This window comes from Sorex araneus, chromosome 3, assembly GCF_027595985.1.
Source record: "Sorex araneus isolate mSorAra2 chromosome 3, mSorAra2.pri, whole genome shotgun sequence".
In the NCBI taxonomy this organism is placed as follows: domain Eukaryota; kingdom Metazoa; phylum Chordata; class Mammalia; order Eulipotyphla; family Soricidae; genus Sorex; species Sorex araneus.
Genome location: NC_073304.1, coordinates 104,106,823 through 104,119,459, shown reverse-complemented (window position 1 = coordinate 104,119,459; position 12,637 = coordinate 104,106,823). Strand labels below are relative to the sequence as shown.

At 45.5% G+C, this 12,637-nt stretch overlaps 1 pseudogene; it reads left to right on the top strand.

Annotated features, from left to right (window-relative positions):
- The window catches only part of LOC101537926 (peptidyl-prolyl cis-trans isomerase B-like), a 55,151-nt pseudogene that overhangs the window by 29,470 nt on the left and 13,044 nt on the right, over positions 1-12,637 (top strand).

Sequence of the window (12,637 nt, the reverse complement as noted above, 5' to 3'; positions counted from 1 at the left end):
ATTTGTGGCAGTTGAAGTATCAGAGATTGAAGCTGCCCAACCAAATCTTTTTCTGTGTCTTTTTGAGCCCAGCAGGCCATTGCTCAGGGGTTACTCCTGGATGTACACTCAGAAATCACTCATGGTGGTGCTCAGGGGACCATAGGTGATGCCAGGAATTTAACCTGGCTAGGCAGTGTGCAAGGTAAACACCCTATCTGCTGCATTATTGCACCAGCCCCATACGCTTAATTTGAGATAAACTGAGATGTACACCTTTCCCTCAAATTGAGACAGCCCAATTTAAATATTTGAGGTCCTGGAACGGGCATTCCTGACTGTGCCCAGGCTGGATCTCTGCTCAAGGACTACTCCCAAGTTTTTTTGTTTCCTTTGGGGACACACCCTGTAGTGTTCAGTGCCTACTCCTGCCTGTGCGTAGGGATCACTCCTGGCAGGCTCGGGCGACCACTGGGAGTGCTAGTGATCAGACCCAGCAGGTCAAGAGCAAAGCAGCGCCCAAAACACTGTCTCCCCATAAGCCCTCAAGTGAAATTTTAACTTGAAATAGCCTAATTTAAATTCTAGAGAAGGACAAACTTTTTTTTTAATAATTTATTTATTTTTAATTAGAGAATCACCGTGAGGGTACAGTTACAGATTTATACACTTTTGTGCTTATACTTCCCTCATACAAAGTTCGGGAACCCATCCCTTCACCAGTGCCCATTCTCCACCACCCGTAAACCCGGCGTCCCTCCCACCCTCCCCACTCCCATCTCCGCCCCACCCCACCCTGCCACTGTGGCAGGGCATTCCCTTCTGTTCTCTCTCTCTAATTAGCTGTTGTGGTTTGCAATAAAGGTGTTGAGTGGCCGCTGTGCTCAGTCTCTAGCCCTCATTCAGCCCGCAACTCCCTTCCCCCACATGGCCTTCAACTACAATGTAGTTGGTGATCGCTTCTCTGAGTTGCCCTTTCCCCAGAACGTGAGGCCAGCCGCGAAGCCATGGGGTCAACCTCCTGGTACTTATTTCTACGGTTCTTGGGTATTAGTCTCCCACTCTGATATTCTATATACCATAGATGAGTGCAGTCTTTCTATGTCTGTCTCTCTCTTTCTGACTCATTTCACTCAGCATGAAACTTTTCATGCCCATCCACTTAACTACAAAATTCTTGACTTAGAAGGACAAACTTTTAAAGCAATTTAACAAGAAATTGACAAACAGATTTCTGTCCTCTTTTTAGTATTCAAGATCTCCCACTGTTAGGAGAGGAAAAAAACAACAACAAAAAAACGGGTTGGGTGGGATATGGCCAAAAGAGAGCAACAAGCTGGGGGTACCACACATTGTAATTCAGTCAATTCTGATGGAGATAATTACTAGGAGCAAGGAGGAGAGGCTGGGGCAACAGGCATCTCAGCCTTTGGACTCTTCAGAATCCTGTACTCAACCGCCCAAAGCAACTGCAGTTAGAGAAAGTCCAGAAGTACCATGCACAAGCTTCTGCTTCAACGCCCCAGGAAGACTTAACGGACCTCAGTGATGGCACTACGGGACCTGGGGAGCAGGGCCAACAGAGGGCAAGGTGTGTCATAAGAAACACTCCCCAGACTTTCTCAAGGACCCAGATCCTTGAGATCTGGGCTGCAAAGCGACTAAGCTATTGCCTCTGTCTATTGTCTGTATTAAGCACTAATATTCTCTTATTGGCTATTGCCTCTCTATCATCTGCACACATCACGGCTCTTCTCTCATTGGCTATTGCCACTGTCTATCGCCTTCTTTCAGCACTGCTCTTCCCTCATTGGCTATTGCCGCTGTCTATCGTCTACACGCAGCACACTCTTCTCTCATTGCCCATTGCCACTGTTGATTGGCTGCTTCAGCACTGCTCTTCTGTCCTTGGCTATTCCCACTGTCTATCGGCTGCTTTCAGCATCGCTCTTCTCTCATTGGTTATTGCCACTGTCTATCGTCTGCTTTCAGCGCCGCTCTTTTCTCATTGGCTACTGCCGCTGTCTATTGTCTGCATTCAGCACAGCTCTTCTCTCATTGGCTATGCCGATATTATCTGCACTCAGCACTGCTGGTCTCTCATAGACTCTTGCCACTGTCTTGTGTGCACTCAGCACTGCTCTTCTCCCGTTGGTTGTTGCCACCACCCATAATAGCCTAGGCAGGGTTCCTAGGGGAGGAGAAATCAGGAGTTAGGCCCTGTACTTGGGTTTGCCCTGGGAGTGTGTGTGGGAAGAGGGGCCTGGGAATGACTAGCTAAAGGCTTGGTCCCACGGGTGGTGATCACAGGAGTCCTACCCCCTCTAACTGTCCCCGGAACTTTCCCTCGGCACCAGGTGTTGGTGCCCAGAGAACACAGGAGGTAGGTCCCGCGACCCCAGAGTCCTCCCCTGTGGCCTTTTCTCCGTAGGTTCCTATAAGGAGGAGTAGGAGGCACACGAGCAAGGAACGTGGTCCACGACTGGAGTGACCCATGCTTTACTGAAGAGAGCATCTCTAGGCATCTGGGATCAGGGCCTGCTCAAGCAAGCATTGGTCAACGGAGTCAGGACAAGGGGAGGGTCCGAGCCTTTCAGCAACAAGTCTGTTGGCTCATAACTGGAAAGAGGCCTTGGAATTCTTGATTTGCAGTCTGCTCATTGGCGCTTTTCCAGCCAAAGCTGTTTTCCTCTGAGCAATTTTCTGTGACTCCTTCACTCACCTAGAATTTGGGAAGGACAGGAAGAGGAGGACTCAGACAGGCTCTTCCCATCTCTAGGGTGCTTGCTTCAAGGAAACAAAATTGAAAGCTCAAGAGACATTCCCAGTTCCATGTGGCTTTCAGGTACCTGGTCTGAGGCTCTTTCTAACTCCTTCAGCCTCCAAATGCCAGCCCAAGCTCTGAGAGCATTTCCAGGTCTACTTGACACGCTCCACCAGTACTTTCTACAGCCTTGGACCTGCTTTATCATTTGTCTTAGTGTGGTTTGGTACATATCGGCATACCCAGTGTTCAAGGCTTATTTCTGGCTCTGCGTTTAGGGACCCCTCCTGGCAGGGCTCAGGGGACCATATGTACCTCTAGTAGTTCTTATTTGCCATAAGAGGGCTATGTTCGGGGTGGGGAGATAGTGCAGTGGGTAGGGCGCTTGCCTTGCATGCAGCCAACCCAGGTTTAGTGCATGGCATTCTCTATGGTCCCTCAGCATCTGCAGGAGTAATTCCTCAATGCTTAGCCAGGAGTAAACCCGGGTATCACCGAGTGTGACCAAAACTAAAACCAAAGCAAACAAAAGGAGCAGACTGTATTAGTACATGTCAGGAAAGAGCCTTATCCACCGTACTTTCTCTCCAGTCCCCTAAAATAAAGTCAGTGGTGTGATAGTTAATAAGGGATCTGAAGAAAGATGACTTTGCTTAACATGAAGAAAAAGATACTAGGCCATTGTGTAAACCCTAGATACTCTAGCCAAGCACTATAAGGAAGTAACATAATAAAATAAACATAGATTTTAAATGCCTGCGCCTTTATGTCAGCATCTCTTTAGTGACAAATAGATAGGGATCCTCTGCACCCATTATATAGTGATCCAGAAAATACTGCCATTTTTGAACATAAATGGTAATAAGAAGTTCTTAGATATTATTAAAGTATAGAAAAAACATACAAAATAAAATGGTAGGTTAAAATCTCTGCTGTACTTCTCAGATAAAATTAATAACGTGTCTATGAATCTTTTCATGATTGAGAAAGAAAATGATAAGGACAGTTTGACACTAGGCCTTTTATATTATTCGTTGCCTTAATTCACAAGTGATAAAATAATGTTTTTATTTTTTATTTTTTTTTTGGCTTTTTGGGTCACACCTGGCGATGCACAGGGGTTACTCCTGGCTCTGCACTCAGGAATTACCCCTGGCGGTGCTCAGGGGACCATATGGGATGCTGGGATTCGAACCCGGGTTGGCCGCGTGCAAGGCAAACGCCCTACCCGCTGTGCTATCACTCCAGCCCCCAGAATAATGTTTTTAAAATGAATACACCTTTAGGGTCAGAGAGACAGCACTTCAGGTAAAGCATTAGTCATGAATGCAACCAAGAGAGGTTCTATCCCCAGTACCCTATATTGTCCCCCAAGCACTTCTAGGAATGATCCCCAAGTACAAAGCCAGGTGTAATCCTGAGCACCACCAAGTGTGATACAAAAAGCAAAACTAAATACATCTTTAAAGAGATCCTTGGTCCCTCTGTGTTTGGAAGAACCTTCTTTATAATATATAATCCCACAAAACATGCTTAGGTAGGCTTATCATTGTGAATATATCTACCTCATCTTATTTCTTTATACATTTTTTCTAATTTTACATACTCAGTCTTAGTATGACTTGATTGAGCATATCCAGAGACATCCCTGTAGACAGGAAATGGAGCGATATAGTCAGCAGGTGATGGCGTTTGTCTTGCACATGGTCGACCCAGGCTCAATCCGCAGCATCCCATATGGTTCCCTGCATACCAGGGTGACTCCTGAGTACGGAACCAGGAGTAAGCCCTGAGTACTGCTGGGTATGGCCCAAAAAAGTAAAAGAACGAAAGAGAGAAGTCCTTATAGACAATTTCAGCAAGCTGGGAGCAATAAAGAGAGACAGGATTCCAAAATTACTTTAAATGTGTGAACTCTACCCAGGTTTCAGAAGTGAAGTTTCATAATGGAGGAGACTATTCTTTTGTTATGTTTGATAAGTATGATGCATGTACGAACTGCTTTATGACTCCTGGAGAGAGGCCGTATGGATGTAAAAAAAGGCACAAAACTTTCTCTTGGAAGTCCCTTCTCTTCCAATGTGAGAGAATTCATAGAGGGAAGCCCTACGAATGTAACAAAACATTCTCAGAGAAGCTAAGCCTCACAGCACAGGAGAATCCACAAGGAGAGAAGCCCTATAAATGTCAAGAATGTAAGGAAACTTTCTCATGGAAATCAAACCTCAGTCAGCATGAGAATCCACGTAGAAAAGCCTGTGACTGTAAAGAATGTAGGAAAATATTCTCATCGAAGTCAAGCCTCATAAGCACGAGAAAAATCACAGAGGAGAAAAACCCTGTGAAGGAGAACTCTCCTCTAGCTGACTCTAAAAGGAACTAGGGCGAGCGGTGTTAGAGTGGGTAGAATGCTCCCCTTCCACGGGGCTGACCTGGTTTAGATCTGTAGCACCTCGTGTGGTCCCCAAGCCAGCCAGGAGTTATTCCTGAATACAGAGCCAGGCAACAACGCTAGTACCACCAGGTGTGAGCGACAACAACAGCAAAAGATCTGTTCACATTAGGAAATAAATCCAAGCATGTCATGTCTAAGCATTTAAACATGGGTTTATAGCATAAATATAATTAATTTTATTCCCAGCGTAGATGTAACGGGTGACTTTCCTTTTCTTTTTAAATTATGACTCAAGAATAGTATTCAGTAATTATACCCGGTAATAGCAGTGGAATTCAGCAGAGAGATTTATCTTACTATTTGATAACCTATTTTCTCTGTACTATCTCAAAATGACTATGGACATAGAATGAAGGAAAACTGAAGACACAATGAATGTAAAGAAATGTATCAAAGATTTGAGGATTGTATTTTTGGAAAGAAACTGTACAGTCCGACAGGATTGTTACAAGGAGGTCTTTAAATTGTATCTGCAATTATTTTAACAAGTTTTTGATAAGTTTATGAAAAAGTTTCTTAGATAGTCCAGCATATAAACTCATCATGGAACCATATTGTCATGCTCTTAGAAAGATTTGGCACAATATGGAGAGACAGGCAGAGAGTCTCTTGCCTGCACGCCTGGCTGTCTTCCCCGGGTCTCCTTGGAGGGGATGGGCTCCAGCTTCCCTCCCCACCCCGAGCAGAGCTCCCGGTGGTCTAGATGCAACCTAGATGCAGCCATGTTGGAGGCCCCTCTCCACACGTTCGGACAGGCCTCATGCATGAAGGTACCGGCAGAGGAACCCAGGTGTGTGTAATCCCATCAATGGCCAACATCCAGAGAGAGATTTAAAAGCAAACTCTCAGAAGATACAAGATATCTTTTTCCTACTTCTCCCCCTGGGAGAAACTGGCAATCCTCTGAGAGTTTCCTGCCCACATGGGAGAGCCTTGCAAGTTTCCCATGGTGTATTCATATGCAAAATCCAGTAATAAGCTGGATCTCATTCCCCTGACCCTGAAGAGCCCTCAGTGCAACATCATTAGGAGGGCCGAGTCGAGATGGACTTCTAAGATCTCAGGGAAAGGACGAAATGAGATGTTACTGAGCCCGCCCGAGAAATCGGTGATTAACGGGATATTGTGATTGTGATTGTGATGGATAGACAGGGCCAGAGAGATAATACAGTGGGCGAAGTGCTTGCCTTGCACAGATCTAGCATCTATATGTATCCCCAATCCTTCAGGAGTTATTCCTGAACACAAAGCCAATAGTGAACCTGAGCACTGCTGGGTGTGGCCCCCCCAAACAAAAAGAAAATAAGACATTTCCTATGTGAAATTAAGTAAAGCATTAGGTTTCTAATGCTAGAAATGCAGTGGAATGGGTTGGGGGTGATACTGGGAATTTTGGTGGTGGAAAATGTGTGCTGGTGAAGGGATGGGTGTTTGATGACCATATGATCAAAGTTCAAACATAACATTTTTGTTACTCTACCTCATAGTGAATTAATTTAAAAATAAATTTAAAAAAATATTGCTACTAGGGCAATGTCTTAAGGAGACCGCCTCCCTGGTTACCATGACAAGATTTCCTTCTGGAAAGCTTTCCTCCCAAAATGTGACCCTTTTTGGGTTTTCGGGGAACCCAAAACCAGTTCAACGACATACTCTAACAAGGCATAGCTCCAAATGCTGCCACACCAGATCTGCCTGCACCTGCAGGGACCCTAGCAGGACCCTGGAGCATGAGCGCCTGCTTCAGAAAATGTGACAATGGGCCCGGTGCCAGAACGGCAGGCAGCGCACTTGCCTTGCACCAGACTCACCTGGGTTTCATCCCGGCATCCTGTGTGGTTCTGTGTGCACTGCCAGGGGTGATTCCTGAGTCCAGAGCCTGAAGTAATCCCTGAGCATTGCCAGCTGTGACCCCCAAGCAGACAAACCGGAAGAATCCACATCCTAAGGGCATTTTCTCCATGTGCTGGCACCCCTCTAAGGCCCTCAGTGGAACCCTGAGGCATCTGTGCCGATCACTGTGTTTTATGTACTGAGTTTCAGTTTGTTGGCTTTCGGTTTGGGGGCCACACTGCCGGTAGTGTGTGCTTATTTTATTGCTGCTTATTTTATTGTTATTTTTTCAGGTGTTTCCAACCAGCTGTGCTCAGGGTTTGCTCTCACTGAGCAGTAAGTCTTTATTATGTTGTCAGTTTTCTCTTTGCATTTCTCAGGAGATTAGTAAGCTTCAAAAAATCCTTTACTTATTCACCATTTCTATATATTCTTTACTTTTTCATTAAAATCCACTGGCAATTTATGGGGTGGAGGGAAGTTGGACCATACTCAAGGATTTTTAGGGGCTAGTCCTGGCTCTGCACGCCAGAATGAGCCCTGGTGGTGTCAGAGACCCATGTGGAATGCCAGTGATTGAAATCAGGTCACTTGCAAGCACCCTATCTGCGGTACTCTCTCCAGTTCAAAAAATACACTGCCAGTTTTGTTATTTTTTGCTTGCTATTAAAGGATATAAATGAGGGGGCTGGAGCGATAGCACAGTGGGTAGGGCATTTGCCTTGCACGCGGCCAACCCGGGTTCAAATCCCAGCATTCCATATGGTCCCCCAAGCACCACCAGGGGTAATTCCTGAGTGCAGAGCCAGGAGTAATCCCTGTGCATCGCTGGGTATGACCCAAATAGCAAAAAAAAAAAAAAAAAAAAAAGAGAGTTTATATATTGGATGCTAATCCTTATCAGATCAATTAACTTAAAATACTCTTTCTTAATTTGTCTTCTCATTAGTAGAGGGATGCTCATTCTATACACCTGGTTTCAAGTTTGAGGTAGTTTCATTTGAGTAAGTTTGCTTTTAACCTCTTTTGGGGTCAAACACAAAACATACTTTTAAAACAATTCTAGTTTATATATACAATAATCCACTTACTCGTTGAACCCACTTATTGCTGTTTATTGTACTGGGGCTACACCTGTCTGTCCTTCCAGCTTATTCATGTCTCTGTACTCAGGCATCCTTCCTGATGGGGATTGGAGCATTACACATGGGGTGCTTGGGATCGAATCCAGGTTCACTGACACCACAAGGCACGCACTTAACCACCGTAAATCTCTCTGTCCCTACCCATAAGTGTTTATATCCTGATGCCCACACGTCAGGTAACGTTAAAATTTAGAGGGCATCATATCCAAAAGGACTGTGTTCTTATAAAAAAGGGAAATTGGGTAAGTATAGGGTCCTCAGAGTCCCATCAGGAGTGCTCCCTGAGCACAGGCCAGGAATAAACCCTGAGTACTGCCAGGCTGACCCCAAAACAAAAGAAAACGAACAAACATAACAAAGAAAGCAAGTTAAGAAAAAAAGATGGGATTAAGACACTATCATTTCATTTAAATCTAATAATAGATGAGTAATCAGTAGGAGAGAACATTATACTTCTAGTGGCATGACAAAAACTAATAAACAGTTAGAGTGTGGGACCAGAGAAGTGGTAGACAGGTTATGGCACGGGCCTTGCTTATGGCCGACCCAGGTTCAATCCTGGAATCAGACCCATAAGTCCTGCCAGGAGTGATCCCTGAGTGCAGAGCCAGGAGAGACCCAAAACAAAAAGTGATTTAAATTGGGTGGGGAGGCTTTTTCTCTTTCTTAACTTGGCACCATGATTTGCAATCTTATGATATCACTATTTCAGGAATGTATAGTTGCCACCCCACAGCCACGCACCGAGAATCAGCCTCCCTACCCACAGGTCTCCAGCTCCCCTCTCTCACCCACCTGCCCCCGCTGCCCGTAGTCAACTCAGTGCTGCTCAGACGCTCTGTGCTGTAAGCAGTCTTGTGGTTGGTTGCCCAATACTCCACATAGGAGCGATCATTCGTCTTAGTTCTTTCTTTGAGTCACTTTGCTTACCACGATAACATGCAGTTCCATCTAAGTTGCCGTGAAGTGCAAGATTGCCTCTTGCCCAATAGATAAATAGAATTCCATTGTGTGTATATGTATGTGCCACAGTTTCTTTATTCAGTCACCTGTTCTTCGACAGTCGGGTGTTTCCAGATTGTGACTATTCTGAACACTGCTGCAGAAGAACTCACGTCCAAATGTCTTTTCACATTAGTGTTTTTGGGCTTTGCGGGTAGATGCCAAGGAATGAAAGAGCTGGGTCATGTTTCAGCCACTCTTTTTGTTTGGGGCCATATTCTGGTGCGGGGCTGCTCGTCTCTCAGACTGTCTGGCAGTTGTGCACAGGAGACCACGTTGTGCTCCTTTAAACTGCGTGTCCAGCCCTGAAAGTCTAATTTTAACTTTTGAGAAAGGCTCTGCTGTAGTGTCTCCCACTGGGGCTGAGTCAGATGATGCCCACCTGTCTGGGTGGTTCCTGTCTCACCACCTCCCTGTAGCACTGGTTGGTTCCATTCTTGGATGTGCCCATTCTCACTGGTGTGAGGTACCAGCTCTCCTTTGGATTTGCATTTCTCTGATAAGTGGTGGAAAGTGCTTTTGTTTTTTATTGTTAAGAGTTGGGTGCCACTCCTGGCTCTGTGGTCAGGGTCCTCTTCTGACAGTGCTTGGGGGATCATAAGTGCTGAGGATGCGAACTAGGGTTAGTCATATGCCAGGTAAGGGCCTTAATTCTTGTACCATCTCTCCAGAATACTTGGCGAAGGGGTTGTGGGGTTGTTCAGACCTGGCAATGCTCAGGGTCTACTCCTGGCTCTGTGCTCAGGGGATCAAATCAAGGGTATAATCACCTTAAACTTGGTGACTTCTCTCGGCCCCAAATGAGCACTTTGTAATATAACACCTGTATGTCTGATTTGAGGAAGTGTCTATTTAGTTCTATAAGTTTTTTTTTTCACTTTTGCAAATTCATTTGCTTTTTAATTTTTTTCTTTTTTCTTTCTTGGATTTTTGGCGGTGGGGGGGGCAGGCGCACACACAACTTGTGCAAGAGTTAGTCCTGGTTTCTTCTCTCCAGAATTTCTCCTGCTGGGCTCGGGGAACATATGAGATGTGAGGGAACCAAACTGGGTCGGCCACATGCAAGGCTAATGCCTTACTACTGTACTATCACTCTGGCCTCTAAGTTTTTCAAATTCTTTAAAAATTCTAACATTAGTGCTTTGTCTAACAGGAGAGCAAATATTTTCTTACAGAGTTGGTGGGGGTGTGGGTGTGGGTGGGGAATGGCGGCATGGTTTCTAAGTGCAGAATCTTTTTCAAATGGAAAATGTGTTCCTTCAGAGCATATTTCAAGTCCCTATGTTCTCAAGCACCATCTTTCAGTTTTCACCACACATTGAGAGACGTCAATCTGTTGTAAAGATGAGGGAAGAAAATATGGAAGATGAAATAATTGCTTCAAGTTCTCATGTCTATCAGAGTCCAGGTTTAATTCCAGACTGCTTGATCTTGGTACCCATGCAGTCATTTGTGTATGACCTACAAGCTTTATTATAAACTGTTATATGGTTGACCAAAAAAAATCATAGATAAATGGGACCTGGAGCAATAGGACACGGGGCACAATGCTTGTCTTGCACGTGGCTGACCCCGCTTTGGATCCCGGGTATTCCATATTGTCCCCCGAGCCCCACCAGGAGTGTTCCCTGAATGCAGAGTCAGGTGTAAGCCCTTAGCACAGATGGGTGTGGCCCAAAACCAGGAAAGAAGTTCTAAAAATGTTTAATAATACCATGGGGCTGGAGCAATAGCACAGTGGGTAGGGCGTTCTCCTTGCATGCAGCCAACCAGAGTTCGATTCCCAGCATCCCATATGGTCTCCTGAGCACCACCAGGAGTGATTATTGAGTGCAGAGCCAGGAATATCCACTGTGCACTGCCGGGTGTGACCCAAAAAAAAATAAAGGCTCTGTAGTATAGAAGACACGTGTAGCCTCCTGCAACAAAGCACCACCAACTGTGGGTGTGAACCTGTGAAATCGTGCTGCAACACAGGAATACTAGTCTCGACCTTCCTGAGGGTTTCTGTTAAAATGAGATAACAGGGTGAGCTCTAAGGCTGACTGCAGGAGGCCCATCCTGCACCCCAAGGTCCCGCTGCTGTAGGAGCAACCCGAGGCAGGGTAGGGCAGCCCCTGAACACTGCAGGACATGTATATTATGTACGTGCACATATTATAAAATGCACGTACTTAACCTGCGTGCATCTGTATACAACACACACATGGCGGCAAGCTGCAGACATCACAGTCAGGTCCATGGAAAACAGGTCTAAGAGACCGGTCTTGAAGGGTGGGGACCGGGACTGAGTCGGGACATGGGTGCCAGTAAGTTTGCACGACCCGTGGGAGTTGTATGACGTCCTATTTGGGGTAAACACACACGTGTCCCGACGTTTTGGAAGCTGCAATGCCCAAAGCTCATTTCAGTGGTGATTTATTCTTGAGTGGCTCCATACTAGCTAGTTCAACAAAAACTGCTAGCTTTTCGTTTTAGTTTTCGGGTTCATTTTTTAGAGCAAGTCGTGTACTGTGCCCATGAAGATGGTCACCACCTTTCCGTTCAGGAGGGCTGAGCTGGGGTGACCTCCCCAGAGCCGTCAGCCCTCCATGCCCCAACCTGCCCATTTTCTCCCCGCCCCTCTCCCTTCTCAAGCCCCTTATAGCAAGACCCCTCCTCAGTCCAGGCACTCCTGTCCACAGGTATACTTCGATCTGTGCGTGGGCGTTGAAGACATTGGCCGGGTGGCCATCGGTCTCTTCAGGAAGACTGTGCCCAAGACAGTGGATAATGTCGTGGCTTTAGCCATGGGAGAGGTAAGTGACTGTCAGAATGAGCAGCGGTCAACTCAAGCGGGGGAAGCTCTTGGACCAAGGCCTGGACCATGTGTGCAGAGCCGACAGAGCTGTTTCGCTGGACGCCTTTCTTTTCTTTTCTTTTCTTTTCTTTTCTTTTCTTTTCTTTTCTTTTCTTTTCTTTTCTTTTCTTTTCTTTTCTTTTCTTCTCTTCTCTTCTCTTTTCTTCTCTTTTATTTCCTTTCCATTTCTTTTCTTCTTTCTCTCTCTCTTTCTTTCTTTCTTTCTCTCTCTCTTTCTTTCTCTCTCTCTTTCTCTTTCTTTCTTTCTTTCTTTCTTTCTTTCTTTCTTTCTTTCTTTCTTTCTTTCTTTCTTTCTTTCTTTCTTTCTTTCTTTCTCTCTTTCTCTCTTTATTCCTTTCTTTTTTTCTTTATTCCTTCCTTTCTTTTTTCCTTCTTTCTCTCTTTTTAATTGTTTTTGGGCCACACTTGGTGGTGCTCAAGGGTTACTCCTGGCTCTGGAATTACTCCTACTGGTGCTTGGGGTATCATATGGGATGCTGGGGATCAGACCCTGCTCAGGCAGGTGCAATTCAAGCGCCTACCACTGTGCTCTCTCTTCGGTTTCCACCTTTCATCTTTAAGAGAATGTACTGACCAAAGGAAAGATATCTGTGGAGGGC